Source organism: Apis florea, unplaced genomic scaffold, assembly GCF_048593485.1.
Source record: "Apis florea isolate Af1SG1 unplaced genomic scaffold, ASM4859348v1 contig_2293_pilon, whole genome shotgun sequence".
Lineage (NCBI taxonomy): Eukaryota > Metazoa > Arthropoda > Insecta > Hymenoptera > Apidae > Apis > Apis florea.
The window spans coordinates 5174156-5191007 of NW_028256554.1; positions in this window are offsets into that span (position 1 = coordinate 5174156).

A 16852-nucleotide genomic window follows, 5' to 3' on the forward strand; every position below is an offset into this window, starting at 1 on the left:
ATGAAACAAATACGTGCAATAACTTAATATGGGACTCAGATAAAATATCATGGAATTTTACGCAATACTATATAAATAAAGTATAATATATTATGTAGTATTTTATAAAACTATGTAGAAATATATATTTTATACAAAAATTATCGACGTATCATCATTGCACAAATGTCGAACAAATTCTTATAAAATCACTGTGACAACAATATCCAAAAGATATATCTCGTGACATCGCGACGCAATATCCTATTACAAACATCGTCTTAAATAATTTAAAAATAATTAAAAATATATATTTTACGCGATAATTTTCTATTAACACCATCGAAACACGTATCGAACACGCATCTCCCTTATTTTGAAAAATCACGATGACATAACCACCCTCGAAAAACACCCTCGAGACCGATCCGTATCGCGTCCGAACGTGTCGGCAAATTTGTCCACGAGATATCTCGCGACGTCGTAATGCAGCGTCACCGAAATCTTGGCAAGCGATCTTCGGCCACCGCCTCACCCCCTTCGAACACCGACAAGAGAAGCGAAAGCGTGAGTCAGTGCACGGCTCGTTCTCACTGAGCAGCAGTCGAACAGGGGGCAGAATGTCCCATTACCCGGGTAATCCTTGTTTGTAATAAACCAGCACCCTGCTGCCAGGGGGTGGCGACCACCCTCGCCGCATAACGTCGCGGAGGTGGAGTCATCTCCCGTACGCATATGCTCCTCATGGAATATCATTTATGTTTCACCCCCGATGCAGACGTCTATCTTGCTCCCCCTGCCCCCGTTTGACCTGTTTCAACCCCTCTGACACCCTCTTCCAGCAGCTCTGTCTTTATACATACACCTAATCCGGCCATGATTGTCGCGGCGACCGTCTCGTCGTCGAAAACTCCTCCTCGACCCTTGCCTATTTACCCTTCCTTCTCTCTTTTTCCTTTTTTTTTTTTTTTTTTTATTCCACCAAAGACCCGACCTCGTTATCTTTTTAACGACATTGGTAGGAAAATTGAAGGGAAACCGACTGCGAGATTATACTATTGTTTAAGTATTATGGCGTAGGGAATTTTCGGTTTCGAATAATTGCTTGTCTGTTGGAATTCAGGCAGATGATACGAGGAGTAATTGGTTGGAAGAATTTAAGAATGTTGGAGATGTTATTGTTGATGAGTTGATTGATGATTAAAATATTAATAAAAAACGCGATTGGAAAATTCGTGAGTTTTAGGTTTAATATTCTTTGCTCGAAAAATTTTGTCTTTTATATATATATATATATATACAGCGAATAAATGCAATAAAAAAATTTGTTAGTCAACCTGTACCATTTGTAGATTAAAAGTTTAATTAGCATTGGTTCGAGTTATCGATAGATTGTCTTATCTGAAATTGAATTACGACCGTGACATTTGTCACGAATTTTACGATTGCATTTGTGATTGTGGGAAAAAAAAAGAGAAAAAAAAGATACATACAGAATTTCTATAAAGAGAATTTTCTTCTTTCCTAAACACCTTTATTTTTTTTCCGCTCAGTAAGCGTTACTTATACCGTTAAATAAACACGATTCGTTCCACGACGAATCAAATAATTCTGCCCGTAGATTACATCACGTCGAATGTCTATCGACCTTATTCTTCCTTTTTTCCTTTCTCGGTTAGGGGGCGCACAGAAAGTGGCAAGAATAAGGGTGGAGCGATCCGAGACCGTGGTGGGTAACGAGCGAGGTAACCAGCCAATTACTTGGCTGAGCGGTTTTATTTGTATTTAATTCTTATTTAATTTAGTTTTTACGGTTGCCTTCGTCGGTTGCCTCCGTTAACGAAATGGAAGATTTCCACGTTGCCTCTCAAATTCAAAAAGTTCGCGGCGCATCGAACGTAATTAATTTTGAACAAAGGTATAATAAAAACGTAATTTCTACGTAATTTTTGAATTTAACAAATATCTCGAAAACGATCGGTGAAGATCGCCGTCGAAGATTCGATAACGTTGATCGAACAATTTAATCAGGATTAAACTAACGTATTTGTACCGTCGACTCTAGAAGTTAACTCTCCAAGAGTTAAAGTAATCCTTTGTAATTTTCGAAATTACATTTTGGAAAAATTTCTAAAATTGCGTTGAAAATTTCCACTTTCTATTAATTATAGTCATAAAACGCTATTCTTCTTTTTTTTATTATATTTAAAATATACATATATATTTTTAAAGATATTCTATCGAGAACTTCGTTAAAAATGATTTATCAAAAATGAGATTCGAGGAAATTTTTATTAAGAGATCCAAGTTTATTAAAATTTTCCACGTTTTGATCGTTGGGCCGATTTGACGAATAAACGGTAACAGAAACGAAGAAGAATGATCGATTTACCATCTTCCCAATTCCCGCGCGCATACGTTTACTCGAAAGGAAATTCCGCGTAAAAGTCGCAGCAAAGTCTCATTGATCCCTCCGGGATGAAGTTGTTATTCCAGTGAACTTGTTACGTTATATTTATCAGCACGGTGCACACTGCCACCACCCGTCGAGCTTTATCGTTCCTTTCGGTCCCATTTTTGCTCCCTCGACTTTATTCACCTACGTACTGTCAAGACAAAGCCGCAAACGACGTTATAAAGGACAGCCAAAAATAGGCTGTATTAAACGAATGATGCGAGTGATTTCTCTTGACGTTTACCATTTTAAAATATTTACATTAAACACATTATACAGAATAATCATATCTTAATTTTAATTTCAATTTTCAATCGCAATGAAATTCTTCGTTTCAATAAATTTATATAAATAAACTCTTCTTCCAATAATGATAAATTTAATACCATTTTAAATTCTTCTCCCATATATCTATCATATATAACAATATGATAGATTGAATTTATAATAATCTGGGAAAAAATATTTTCAGTCTTAGAAAAATATGATGGTGGTAAAAATTTAATTGAATTAGAGTCCTTCCTCTTCGCAAGGACAAATACAAAAGGAGGTACTCGAAAGGTACGTGCTTAATCAAATAGTAGGAGCTTGGTGGTTGGAAATTTACCCTCTATTCCAGTCGATCTGGTTTTCTCAGTCCGTTTAATGTAGAGAGAAAGCCACCCTCTTTGTAAAAGGTCAGATCTATATGAGTGGTAGCTTACGAAGCTTATTTTTTAATTTCTGTTCAATATGTTGCCATGCCACTCGAATGTTTGTTCAACGTTTTAAAGTTATTTCAAGACAACGCGCCACCAACATCCACCAACCGTGGGAGGGGTTCCTCCTGCAATTGTCTTTTCTATTAGAATAGGGGAAGCGAAATCGTTCGGTCGTGTGATCGTTTCGTGCGAACCCCCTTGATCCTTTCGTTTCTTCTATTATTTAAACAAACATATCATTCGTTCCACTGTTTAAACTTCCCGAGATTTTCTCGATCATTCTAGATATATTTCTAAAAATATTAACCATCGTTGACAAACCATCGAGATCGAGATAAATTTTTCTAATATTTCGAAAAAAAAAACTAATTTTTAAACACTCCAAAATTTTGAACCCTGAAATTTTCTCTCAAATCCTCCATCCTCCTTTTGCGTCCATCGGGATGAACCATCATCCTCCTACGCACTCATCCCATCCCTCTTTCCATTCTATTTTCGTGAACCGTTCGCGCACAAAATATGATCGCTCGTCTCTATTACTTCCCTAGCGAGGCACGTCTCCCTTCCATCCCTTCCTTCCGTTCCAGCGAAGAAGAAACCGGATTAAAAAATGAAACGACGAAAGAGGAGAATGAAACGAAAAAAAAGAGAGGGAGGAAAGAAGGGAGAAGAAGAGAGAGAGAGAGAGAGAGAGAGAGAGAGAGCGGGTCTAAACGACGGTGGAAGGTCAAGCCCGAGATTACGAAAGGCTCGTGCGACGTTTGCTCGTTAATTAGGGAGTTCTAATTATAGTAAATGCGTGAGCAGAGGCAAGGTACGCGGAGATCGTGCCACGGCAGAAGCTCCGGGGATCAAAATGCAACCCTCCGCGAACGAGCCAAGATTACCTTCGAGGGTCCTCGCCGCTCCCTTCGCCAACCTGCGACGACGACGACGACGACGACGACGACGACTTCTCTCTCTCTCTATCCCTCCGTCTCTGGATCCCTTTTCTCTTTCTCCTCTACACACCTCTATTCCGTTGTAGCGCGCTCTCACTCTCTCGGATATCACCTAAAATAACATCAGCCTGGAACCACTCGCCAGGATAGATTTTACCGCCCGGTGTATAACAAATGGATTAGTATTTCGGTAGACGAACGGTTAATCCCATTTCGTTATGGGCACGAAGATTATGCGTATGCTTCGATTATCGCGCCTTGATTTCGGTCAATCGCATGCCTAGACTATTTACGGATCGTCGACTGGAAAAATGTTCGATGTTAGTTATTAGGAGAAACTTGGTATTCTTGCTTAACTGTCGATGAAAAGTTTGGATTTATCGCATCGTGTGATACGAAATATTATATTAATCAACCGGATCTCTGAAAATGAAGATATATAATGATGGAATTTCGTCCTTAAGTATAAAATAATAATTAATTCTCGGGGATGAATAAAATTATTTTTCGAAGGAATTTTATATAATTAACTTACTCGTAATAATAATTATCGTCGTTATCCCCTCGAGATAAGAAACACTGCACGAATCAAATCGGGACACGTATTTTCGTTATACACCCACCAGTTAAACCAGGCAGCACGCTTAAACGAACCTAAGTAAACATCGTGTAGAACACGTTTCAGGCAAGTAATCCCCATTATGCTAGCGGCACGTCTACTTTCATCGTGGAAATTCTTTGCGATTGTTGGGAAAACAATGTCCGTATACAGATTAGAGGAACAGGTATAGAGCACGGGATATATATATCGGGGGGAGGGGGGGGGGCGGTTATTTGTCAGGAAATTTCAAGAATCTCTTCTTTATCTGGGCCATCCACTCGCGGACTGCGAAGCGAGCAGATATATGTTTTGCACCCGTCAGAGTGGAAAATGTGACAGTTCGGGACCGCACAGGGGTGCACTCGATCCCCTCCCCCGTGCGAGAATTCTGGAACGTCGCCACGTGGGAATTTGGACACGCGTTTCTGTTCCCCGTCCCAACGACCCTTCCTTGTCCCCCTGCGCTGTAACCACTCTGATCGTCGCTGTTAGCTTTTTTCCACTGTTTGACGTTTCTGAGATGTGATATTGAAAGACGAGCAACCTTTTCGTTCTTTTTTCACGCGACACCTAGACGAGAAAAATTCGTGGTAACATTATTGCGTTGCTAACTAAACAATTTGGATATTTATGAGATTGTTGAAAGTATTACATTCGATATCGTAGATTTTAGATTCAAAAAAAAATTTTGACATCTGTGTTAAAATTAATACCAAAATATATAATCCAATGTAAGAAATAAATTGTTTCGATAGTTCGTTAGGATCGAGAGATCGTATTTCTTTCCCTGTATTCTCTCACGATCGTGGCATACGTGTCAAGCGTCAGATGTATAAAAAATACGAAAACGGATATAATAAGGTAACGAATCTCATTGGAGGGCAGACACACTCGACAATTATCACTGCTAAAGTGAGTGACTGATCTAATATAATAAATAAATTATTTCGATAGTTCGTTAGGATCGAGAGATCGTATTTCTTTCCCTGTATTCTCTCACGATTGTGACATACGTGTCAAGTGTCAGACGTATGAAAAATACGAAGCGTAAACGGATATAATAGGCCTATAGGTAACGAATCTCATTGGAGGGCAGACACACTCGACAATTACCACTGCGAAAGTGAGTGACGTTTACGTCGAGCCAGCCCGTTTATCCGGAGGGTTGCTGGCAGTTTCCTTATCTGACGATTTCGTGCTCCGTGAAACAAATCAGACCTACGTTAATACGTCCTCCATATCATGCGGAAAATGTGAAGGGATATGGGCGGATATACAGATATAATTGTTGATTGGGGCATATTGAATTTGAACAGGAGTTATAGTTATTTGAGCTGTGAGCTCGAATTATTGAATTGCGGACGAATCGAGTAAGCTGGTCGGTTAAACAAGAAATTAAAATTGTGCGAAGAAAAGGCGTGCTCTCGAAGATTGATCTTTTTTTTTTGAATATTTTTTTATCGAAACATGAAAATATCATTCGCGTGTCGATTATCTTTCGTACGTATTCGTTAAGATGTATTTTATTTAGAATTAGATTTCTTTATAAATTTTTTTATTTGTACGTACTCGATGCAAAATTAATGAGTCTATTTAATAAGAAAGGAAATTAAATTAATAACTTGCACGTTTCTCTCCTGAAATTATTAATTTAAATAGATAGACAAATAACATTTGAAAACTAATCGATTTCTTCGACGTTATTTCATTTCCTTTCTTCTATGATCATAAATAAGCCGATAATGACATTTTGCGAAGTTCCTCGAAGTTAAGTCAATTTATCTATAAACCATCTGGAACTAGATTTACGAGAAGAAAAAACTTATTGCCTTATAATCTCAAATCATTGATGCCGTTAACAACGAATAACATAAAACGAAATACTGAATGGCAATTTGCTTAAAAAGAAATTCTTTGTTGCCTCGATTTTCAATATACTAATACAAATTATTAATACAAATCGACGATAAAAAAATATTTTATTTCATTATGTAATAATATTTTTCCATTTTCTCAAACAGAACAGAAACGAAAATAGATGCAAATTACATATTTTAACTGTGAATATCTGCATCCGTATAACATTTGGAATATGTATGTAACGCGCGCATCACAAATAATTTTTTTTACAGGTTTGCGCTATTTACGGAACGTGCTGCAATAAACTTTGCTCGTTCACCAACTTACAATCCTCTCGCGTGTTTTACACGCACGCGATTGCAAACCAGATGTCAACCAGATTAGCGATAAGATTAAACATTCGATTGCACGATTAAAATGGCGAACGCTCGCGCGCGAGTCTTCGAATTTCGAACAAGAAAAGGCGTGTCGGCCTGGAGAGAAGAGAAGAGGTTCCCCAACAAGACAGGAGGGGAATTTTCGTGGAAAAATGTTTGGAAGCTGACAAGATCGGCCCGCGTTTAATCGTTTCTCGTATTTGCGTAAACCGAAAAGAAGCGATAGCGACGGTTGTAACCGCTCGCTTGTGTCTGAACAACACACGATAAGGTTTTATGGCCCGTCACTCATCGTCGAGACGAGCCGCGCAAACCGAACCGAGTGAATTGATATCGTTATAACCGACTGACATGAATTCGCTGTTAAACCTGAAAAATTGAACATTTATTTATTTCGTGTGAACGATGAAAAAGAGAAAGAGTAAAAAAAAAAAAAAAGGGAAGAGAGGAAAGGGAGGGGAATTAAAAAAAGAAAGAGAGGAGAAGAGAGGAGAAATGGAGGCGTAACCTATCTAGAACCGGTTGACAAATTATATTATAAGTTAATTGTCTCGCGATAGATAATGAATGCTCGCGGATTGGTTTATTGCTGGTTAAATTAAAGAAACATGATGGATTGGTGACAGATTATACGTCTTTCATATACGTGTAATAACGTTTTAACAGCGCTTTTTACGAAACGTGACCAATATTTATTGCTATATACCGAATATATATATATATATTTATTTTTATACGAAATGTATAAAACTGATTCAACTAAAAAATTAAACCTCCTATTTAATCAAATTTCCATTTCTCTAATCGATCTTCCCGTTCGAAGATTTCACCTTCTGTATACCATCCTCGGATAATTCGTAACATTTTCGGTCAATTATATCGAAACCGTACGACTTGATTTTGATAAATGAGGAGGAACGATGGCGGCCACGGAGGGGTGTGGAAGAATTTAAGGAACGGATGGTTCGGTTCGCATGCCACGCAGATGAATCGAAGCGTGAAGAAGGCTCGTCTTTCGGCGACACTCTCTCTCACGAGAGACGGCGACTATGCATCGACGGGGGTGGAGGGTGTCGTTCATCATTTCATTGCGGAGGCAAGCCAGAATATTCATAGACTACGCTTCTCACCCCCTGAAAACTCAACGGCATCCCTCATCGGAAAAAGAACCACGGTGGATGAAGAAAGAAAGAGAAAAAGAGAGCGAGAGAGAGATAGAAGGGGTCGTGATATATGACACGGCAGCACGTGGCTCGTTTCACACCTTCTTACAATCTTTGTCCTCACTGTCTTCGTGGAAGGAACTTATCTTTATGTCGGTCCTTGAACGTACTTTCTGTACACATATAGCTGCATAATAAGCGTGTATATGTTCTCGCATTCTTCAGCCGGAGAACATTATCATTGTCGTAACGTTTCGCTGTACTTCTTTATTTTCCTCGTTTTTTTCTCCTCATTGCTCTCGTGTAACGAGAGTTAAACAACACTTGGCGAGTCGAGCATCTTTGCTTTATCACGATTTATTTATCGTGATTCGGTTGAAAAATTTCTTGCCGATGTATCCGACATCGACACAATAATTGTCGAGTTTTAATCGTGGATGTGCAAATTTTAAAATAGGTAAAAATTAGAAAGCTGATCAAATTTTGTAATATTCTTAATATTATATAGTTAATCGTGAGATGAGAAATTTATATTCTTACGAAAAAGACTCCAAGTGATACGAATTTATAATCGCAATCCGATTAATCGAGATCCTACCGCGAATAACGAGTTGAAACATTATTGGACGTGTTAAAATTAATTTAAAGAATCATAAAGTTATTTAAATACTTCCAAACAAACTTGCAAACTTGTTTTCTGATTTATTTTACTGATCTGTATCATCTACGTATCTAAATTTTAAAATAGAAAAAAGAGATAAATTTAAAGATTTACGTAAACGATTAATACTTTTTACAAACAAAGGAAGAATCGTCTCTTTATTCTAAATTATACAAAATAAAAAAGTAACTATTTACTCAAAAAGTAAATGTATACGCACAACTGCAACCACGTAGTATATATATATATATATATATATATATATATCTTAAATGGATATTATCAAGTATAATCAGGGGGGGGCTGAGTTTAATTGGCAGCAAGGGTTAATAGGGTCAAGTTACAGATATACTTTTTAATGCTTTTTATAGGAATATTAAGATCAGTGAAAATAGGATGGGGATAATTATTTTAGGTACAGGATGGTTAATCCACGGTGGGCAAATAATTTGCGGCATCACCTAAGCCATTGTAAGTTATGCGGAGCTTCAGGTTAAATGAATTCTCCGGCCCATAGGCAGACGTACAATGCTTTTCCAGTCATTATTATCCACATAAGAGATTACTAGGGGGACCATTACAAAACTGTGCCTGCAACGCTCCTTCAAATCCCGCGATGATATATCGTTTAACCGCGGTGTACTTATTTGTTGCTCGTGCAAGTGGAGAACTCAGTATCCCACACAACATCTTTTTAATCTAACATAACTTATTCGATCATCTTTATAGAAATTTGGATCACTAGCGATAGAATATTTTGATGCAAAATTTCTGTAAAATAGATACTTTTGTTATATAATATTCTTAATAATATTCAGTAAAGTTTATCTCAATAATCTACACTTCTCTTGAAAATTATATAATTCTTTGTCAAAGGATGTTTTTTTTTTTTTTTGTTAAATCCTGATTTACTTATTAATTTATGAATTAGCTGTTGAATTTTATTATATATTTATTATCGCAGAATTATATATGTTTAAGAAGAATTTTGAATAAGTATTGTCATAAAGATTAATAATTTTTATGCACAAAATTATATTACAAAATATATATTGCAATTTAAAAAATGAAAATACATTTAATATTATATTAATATGTGCAATATATATTTAAAGCAAGCTCGATTATTCTTTACAAATTTAATAAAGATTATAATTTTATTAAATAACAAAATTGATGCATCAATAATATTTTCTTCAATTATTTATTTATTCCAAATTCAAATATTCATACACAACTTCGACAATCAATACGTAAATTCTATTCGTAGAATAATTCTTCGTAATATAATAAATATACAAAATTTCTAATATTTCTAATATAGTAATAAGCATTTAACTAAAATAAATATAGATGTATCTTCACGAGCGATGTTAAAATTATTTTTGAAACGAAAGAAACGTAACGATCATACAATATAATCTTACGAAAACACTTCCGAAAGATCAATCTCCTTAAAATCAACAAATAAAATTCGCGATTCAATAATATTCATTCGTTACTTTCACAATCATCGTGAAGTCCCCAAGTGAAAGCGTCGACGTACATTCCACTCGATCCTTCTTCCCGTTCGCCGTTCGAGGAGTCACCAAAAATGGACAAAAGTCGGATAACAACAACGACAAGGTCAACAATAACAATGGGAAGGAGAAACAGGAGTATCGACGAGAGACGTAAGAAGCGTTTCTTCTCCGCACTGTGTTCACCGGCGCCGAGAGCTGCCATGTTGGCTGTCGCGCGAGGCACCGCCCCGAACTCGCTCCCCGATTGGTCGATGTGGTCACGAGACCAGGACGCGGTAGTGGGGGTAATCGGTTCTCCGCGCTTGCACACAGACGCAACGTACGCTTCGTCGCTACGCTGTCAGCCTCTCACACATTCGCCAATTATATTCTCCAGCACAAGCTCGTGTTCCTACACGAACTGAGAATCAACATTGGCATACACACGGAGCTGAATCGGTGTGTGAAACACGGATACGGATTTCGAAAAGAGTGAGAGACGTCTGTGCGGATGCGCGCAAGGATGTGAACCTACACAACGAAACGTCGAAGTAATTTCGTGGAGGACTGAAGCTGGGTTCTCAGGGTCGAATCGAGGGCAGGAACGCGTCTCCAACTGGATAGATCGTAATTTCGAGGATGCTTCGTGCTCTGATTTCATAGTTTCGAATCGAAGACGAGACTCTTTTGTACTTTGAATCGACGAAGTTTAAAAATAAAAGGTTGCAATGAGACTTACTTAGAAGATATATACTTTCCATTGAAGGAAATGATATTTGTTTATTTATTCTAAGCGTTCGTTGGATTGTTTTACTTTAAAAATCGATCGATCGATCTGTTGATCTGTGTAATTCTTACGCATCCCCATTGGTTTAACCCTTTTTAATCCTGCACGAAACACAAATTCATTATAATTATACGGCACGTTCATCAAAGTTACATTCGACGCGATTACAAATCGGCGCGTTTATCACTGCGTAAATTCAATATTGAATGTTTACAATGTAACGCGATATTTTATGATCCTCGCGATGCGAAGAAATTCTACATTCGTAGAACATCTTCTGCTCTTAATAAAAGTTTGCTATTTGGTGTAGATTATGGAATTTGATTCCCTGATAAAGAATTATTCCCGTATGACTTATACAGATGATTCAAGGTTGATTGTCCGAGGACGAAGAACACAAATTTTTAATTTTACAGCAGTATTTATAATGATATTATAAATTCAAGCAATAAGAAATAAAAGCATCGTATGGCTTCTGCTAAATATATTTGCAAGAAATATTTTATAATTCATTTCAAACATTACCCAGATAATCGTATCTTACAGCATTAATAACATTTATTTTCAAAATTTTTTTATACACGATACACTACGATATACTACGATAGAGCGAGTCTAATAAAATAATTTAAACCTTTTAGTATCCTCATATCTACAACTTATCGATTTTAATGAAATTTCATCGCATTTTCCAATTTTCTCCAATTTCAAGGCTCCATGATTTTCGAACACCGTGTACCCGCAAAGAAATTGAAGTTTTCGCATATCTTACCATGTTTTCCACCATGTTTTTTTTTTTTTTTTTTTTTTTTCCTTTTTCAACATCATGTAGAAATGTTTAAAGTCACGCCACTGTGAAAAGAAGTATGCAAGTATTTATACGTTGATTTATACCGCTATAGGTAACGCGGTTCCATGCACAGTTGTTTATTCGACTGGTTCCCCGTCGTTGAATTTAAACAAGCATCGAAAGGGAGAATTTTATGGCTCACGGTGGCGTGTGTGCAGTATTTCGAAATCGATGACCGTGCAATCCTTCCTCGTCGCGTTCATTTTTTTCTTCTCTCTTTTTCCCCCTCTCTTTCTCTCTCTCTCTCTCTCTCTCTCTTTCCCTCCCCCCCTCCCCCGCCTACCCACAATATACCAGCGGTGAAATGTAATCGTTAAAATCACTAATACTTGTCATTTGCGTACATTTATTATCTGTAGCGACGTTTAAACGTAACCAGCGCGTTCCGTCCGTTTTCATTCGGATTAGTCACGTACACGAGACTCGAACATTTGCCAATAATAAAAAACTTGCTTATCTTGCACGCCTCTCTTTATCCTTTTAATCTCGGCCAGTACCCATTAATCTACCAATGCAATAGCGGTAATAATTTTTTATCAACAGCTGGAAAAGATTCGCGAGATTCTGTATACTTTTTTTCCTTCCCCTCCCTCTTTTTTTTTTTTTTTTTTTTTAATTTCGAATATTTGCCGTATTTTTCCACGACGAAATATTTTTTTTTTTTTTTTTTTCTTTGCGTTTTAGAATAATCGCATCGCTCATCGGGGTAAAATTTCGAGCAATAATACGGGAAGATATCGCGATAGCGAAATTTTTGAAAAGCAAGAAATTTGGAAATTTGGAAAATGCTCTGCAAAATTCTTGGCTCTTGAGATAAAGAAGGTAATGCTTTTTTTTTTTTTTTTTTGATATCAAAAAATTGAGATTGGTTCACGGATTATTTTTCGTTATATATTATTACAAGCATCACAGATGCAATATGAAAAAACGTGCAACGAGTAAAGGGTAAAATGTCAATACAATAAAAAAAGGAAGGTGAACGTAAGTATGCATGGAAAGCGTTTAAAGGAGATACGATATAGGCGGTGGCAGAGCAGAGACTTCTTTGTGATTGAAAATTGATGGAGTGGAATCAAGAGGGCTGAAAGAGGTCGGTTAAGGGGATGAGGGAGCTCGTGGTTCATTTATCAAAACACGCAAAAGGGTGATGCCGTTTACATGCGCATGCAAAATTTCAAGGTAAGAAGATGGATGATACGAGACGATACAAAGTAGTTTCGATACGCGAGAGAGGTGTATTCGTTTCTGCGAATTATCCTCGTAAGGTATTCGATGTTATGTTATATATTTGATCGATACTTATGCATTTATTCGATATAACAAATATTTAAATTAAAATCGAGAAATTAATCAATGATATGAATAATTGTCCATTTAAAATATATCCCTAATTTTTCGTCTTCCTTCGTATATTTACATATACATATAATTTGAGGAATCTTTGAAATATTAAGATTATCCACTGCTATTATTTATATTTCGAACTTATCTTGAGTCAAATTTTATTAGCGATTGCGAAATATTTTCGTACAAGACGTGATATCGGACATGATTTATGACTCTTTCGATTTTCGAAAAGCTGTTCGGTTGAATCAGCGAAGGAATGAAAACGAAAAAGTTAATCCAATGAGAACGAAACAGGAGAAAACAAAATGACGCATAATCGATCGTTGAGCAAGTGTGAAGGGAAAAAATATATATATTTTCGAAAAAATTTTGGATAGGTTTAAAATCGGCTCAATTGAAAGCTCGTTAACGAGATCGTTCGCTTTAATGCGCACTAAGCCAAAAAGGCTGACCGAGTAAGAAGCCAAGTTTTCGCCTACTTTCCGTTCATCTTAAACAGGATTAACCTTAAACTGGGAATAATCCGAGCCGTATAATCGGCCTGTGCAGATTCGAATCCAATTTCCAATTTAATTGATGAATACGTTTATCATGGTTAAAAGTCCATATCAACAATTCATCCTTTTTAAGAATACCTGTTTAAAATTATTTTCGGCTCTCACATTCTTCAATTAAAACTTAGAAATATCGAAATGGATCAGCCTCGAGAATAAAAATTCGAACGGACAGATTCGTATTTCAATCCTAACAGTGCATTAAGGAAAGAAGGAAAGAAAAGTCCAAGCGAAAACATCAAAATCAATCAACTTACCATCCAACCGGGCAAAGACACGAATATCAAAAAATCTAAGAAGAAGAAGAAGAATTTTCAAAAAGCCTCTACAATTACTTCCGATAAGGTTATATCCATTTTTAAAAAAAGTGCCGCGCGAATTTGCTTCGAAACGGGGTTTCGAGTGCACGCGTGAAGAGGGGAGGGGAGGGGGTGAAATTTTAAGCGGGATGAAAGTAAGTAGGGGGGTGGACGATTAGGAAATTTTTTAATAAGCCAAGACACACGAGGGTTCCTCGACAGAGACCCCGTCGCCGGCTGCCAGCCTTCTTCCCCTCGCGTGTCGAAATCCCCTTCCCTTCCCAAACCCTGGTGGGCATCCCTCCTTTTCTTACCCCAAACGTGGTTGTCGAGCACGAGGGGGTTGAAAACCGCTCCGCCCAGCCACGTGACTACCGGTCGGCGAAGGGAGGGAAAGGAAAGAGACGGAGGAACAAGCTTGGACGTAGGGAAACCCCTCCGCCCGTTCCTCTTTTTCCCCTCCCTTGGTCGGCTTCTCGACGACTTTATGCCTCATAAAAATGATATAAAATTTGTAAAGACGGAGCGGCGTAACGACCGAACGGCTCCGCCGTATGGAGTGGGAGATGAGGGTAAGGCTCAAGAAAAAAGCAAGAGCTGGAAAAAGGAGAGAAACGGGGGTGAGCGGTAAACGGAATCGAAGCAGATCGTGGTGGAGTGGGGTGGAAGAGGGGCGAGTCCTTGACGGTAGTCGATATGATTTCCGCGAGGAGATAAAAATGAAGCAAAACTTTGAAAATGGACGCGAAAAATGTTGTATAACATTTCGCCTCGTTCTCGATCGATCGATCTCGATTCTTTCTTCGCCTTTTTAATTCTTCCTTCTCGAGGGATGTTTGCGCGCACGTGTTTTGCATTTTTATGCAACTTTTGAGCGATTTAATTTTGAACGATGAGAAAGTAGTATAGCGATATTTGTGAATATTATTTTTTTCGAGCAAAAGATTATTAATTATTCGTATTTTTGTTAGAAATGATGGTGATCCAAGGAAGCGAATATTCGATCCATCGATCGATCGATCGATCGATCGTGTTTACGCGAAAGGTTGTGTGAGATGCGCATCTACGCCGATGCATCTTTATCGCGATGAATTTTTATATTTTACAACGGTGCTATAAATTAGATATTGTATTTATCTTATTGGTCAATTAAACAACAAAGTATCAACCAATGATTGTAAAATTTAATCTTTTTATATCTTTCTTCTACGATTGCAAAATAAAAAACTATATATATATATATATATATTTTTGTTAAAATAGTGAGAAGAATTTACAATCCTGCTCTTTCATTTCTCAATAATTATCTGCTTCTGCGACGAAAACGAGATATTAGTCGAATGTCGAATGTCAAATTGATTAAGAATCGAAATATAATCGAATAACGCGATATTGTATCTCTGACGCGTATCGCGAAACGCGAAAGCAACGAGGCGGCTCTTGCTACACGAGTGCCATTTTACCTTCGGCGGTACCAATGACGGCGAACAAGGTTCCCGGTGTTGTGTATCGGTTCTTTGTTCGTGACAAGAGAGGAGTTAGAAGAGAGCAGGTTACGTACAAAGAAACGTGTTATCGCGTCACAGATACGAATCTCGAAAACGATATTACGAGCGAAATATCGATTGTTTGCCTTGCGAACGCTTTACTATCGCTAATAAAACACGGCCGACTCGTGTCGGCGGCAATTGATCTGCCGCGGCCATACAAATGCCTCGTAACCGATAGATCCTTTATGGTACACGTACCGCCCATCCAAACTGTTTATCTAGACGTTATGTTAAATAGAACGCCGATAGTTCTATTTTCCATCCCGGGAAACTGGGTTATTAGATGTTCAAAGGAATTTTCGGATCGCGGAACGATGAATTTTCAGTTTCGGATCATGAGTTTATCGTCTTATCATCGTTAAAATCATTTCATCGTCGAGGCGATAAAGTTGTATTATGATATATTCGTGATAGTAATTATTTTTCTTTTCCTTTTTTTTTTCTTCTTTTTCTTTTTTTTTTTTCTTTTTTACTTTAGAAATAACTCAATGTCAAGATAAATGTCTATATTCGCTTTGAATTTATTTCATTCAGTAGAATGGAAAAAAAAAATTTGAAACGAAGTCTCTTTGAGTGTGAGAAATTATCTTATTTGATACGACATTCGAATACTTTTGTATCTCTCTCTCTATATATAAATCTTTTTTTTTTTTTTTTTTTTTGAAAAAGAAAATAATCTTCAACTTCATCATTTGCTCGACTTGCATTTACCGATTTTATTTATTCGTCGATTGTAAATATTTAGAAATTGTGAGAAAAGAATGTAAATTTAATTCTTATGTTAATTATCGCGTGAGTTCGAAGTTTGTGAAAATGATCGAAAAGAAAGTTTCATAAAGGGCTCGGACGGCCAGGATACCCCGCGCTTCTTGTAATCCAGTTCGCCGATGTTAAGACTTCGCGAGAGAGGTTCATGACGAGAGACGTGAGATTTATGCTGTTCGAATCCTACGATTTGTCTTCTTACAGCTTACTTTTATAAGTTCTCCTTGCTTAGGTGCTTGTTGCCGTATTACTAGAGATCAACGAAATTGAATTTATTTTCACCGTTCGTACGTGTTCCTATCGCATAGATATTTTCCATTCTTGCATATTCTTCCTTTTTCCTATTCGTGAAATTTATTTAGCAATATACGTATAGATATAAAGATTTAACCAATAGCGGCATAATATTTTAAAAATTAATAAAAATCTTAGAAGAAGATTTTTAGAAATGAAAATTCAT